The sequence below is a fragment of the Triticum dicoccoides genome, chromosome 4A (genome assembly GCF_002162155.2).
Source record: "Triticum dicoccoides isolate Atlit2015 ecotype Zavitan chromosome 4A, WEW_v2.0, whole genome shotgun sequence".
NCBI classification, from domain to species: Eukaryota; Viridiplantae; Streptophyta; class Magnoliopsida; order Poales; family Poaceae; genus Triticum; species Triticum dicoccoides.
In genome coordinates, this window is record NC_041386.1 from 7802478 (window position 1) to 7804583 (window position 2106).

Below are 2106 nucleotides of genomic sequence, written 5' to 3' on the forward strand. Positions count from 1 at the left end.
CTAGTTGATATGCTTGGGTATTAGACGTCCACCGAAGTTTCCAAATCACATACCAGGGATTTTATTGAAATTTGGTCCATAATGGGAAACTTTCGTCAATGACCAAAATAAACTTTTTTATTAGTTATTTTACTTTACTTTTTTTCCCAACCCCAATGTTTATCACAAACTTTTTTAGTATTTTTTCTGCACCAATGAGCATTTGAACGTATTGGAGGCGAGTGTCATTGTTTTAGCAGATTTTTTTTCTGCCACCAATGAAAATCTTTCACCAATGTCCATAAAAGAAGTTTTTTAATTTGGAAAAATGTTTTTCCCCTCGATTCCAATGTTTACCACCATGTTTTTTTACTAATTATTCACATCAGTGAGCATTTGAGCTCAGGGTCGAAATTCCTATCCCGGTAAATTCTCCGTCGTTGGTTCTCTGCTGCGGTGGAGCATACGATCCATGTTGAGGTTGCTCAATTTGTCTTTGGCTGCGCCGCGTCTCGGCGGTCATCTATCGTCCTACTGGATTTGCCACATGGTCCCATCTTCTTTTTTGGCATTTGTAGTGTTAGGGGCGATTACTCCGAAATATCCGATTATCCACCCAATTGCTTTACCAGGACATTGTAGCACCCCCCCTAGTTGATATGTTTGGCTATTAGACGTCCACCGAAGTTTCCAAATCACAGCCTAGGAATTTTCTTGAATGTTTTGCCCATAATGGTAAACTTTCGACCATGACCAAAATAAACTATTTTATTATTTATTTTACTTTACTATTATTCTCCCAATTCCCATGTTTATCACAAACTTACTTTTCTACCCCAATGAGCATTCGAGCCTGGGAATTGGAGGCGAGTGTCATTGTTTTATTAAAAACAAAAATTGCCACCAATGAAATTCCTTCATCAGTGTCCATAAAGCAGCTTTTTAAATTGGAAAATCGCTCTATTTCCCCTTTGATACCGACGTTGTACTATATTTTTTTTTACTAATTATTCTCAACAGGGAGCATTTGAGCTCGGCATCGAAACCCTTTTCCGGTAAATCATCCGCCGCTGGTTCTACGTTGAGGTTGCTCAATTTGTCTTGATTTTTTGCCCATAATGGGAAACCTTCGTCAATGTCCAAAATAAACTATTTTATTATTTATTTTACTTTACCTTTTTCTCCCATTTTACATGTTTATCACAAAGTTTTCAGTAATTTTCTTCAGCAATTGATGAGCATATTAGAAGCCGCAACACCTTTTAAGGTAAATGTTTTTGGTTGTCAATTCCATGTTTGCCTCCATCACAGCGACGCGATGTTCCCTTCGAGTGTTCTGAACAAAACACGCGATGTTCCCTTCGCAATACACTTCCACTAAAATAACCACCTAAATATAACTTGTACGAATGGAAATTATTTGTGAGGAAAACTTATAGGTGTAGAAGTGTGCTGCACTTGTTGACATCCTATATACCAGAAGTGTTGCGCCATGGTCACCGATTTTGCTTCACTTGTCCATCCATCTAAAAAATGTTACAAATGGTCATCACACACTTCCACTGCCCTTTGCATGGCCAAACATCCTGTCCCATATACTGTCCAAGATAAGATAAGTATGTTTTCATTTTGAAAATCTCTAGTTTTTCCATTAGATTTGACTGATCAACTCACATGCATTCGCATGAAAGACACCCTTTGGCATAACCCTAGGCAATTCAGATACCTGATAATATAATTTTAAGGCATCATATGGATGTCCAAGACATTACACACCAGTAGTTCAAGCGATAAGTTGAGAATGCGGCAGGCAAGGTAAGCCTCAAATATTACAAACGGGGAGTTCTTAAACTAGTGTTCAGCAGGCACAATTACTACTAATATGTCTGGTCTTTAATACAAGCTTGCATAAATGGGGGATAGATGTGCTTCCGCAGGTTGCACTGAAGACAAATCAGCCACACTGGTCGAGCAACCTTAGTCAGGAAAGCTCACTCTTCCCAGGCAGGCCGATGTGCAAAATGTTCGCACCAATTTTATTCAAGTCCAGATTTCAACTCGGGATGATCAGCCGGTTAGAATAAAGCCAGGCTTCTCACCAATGTTGCCCCTTGTCGCCATCACATC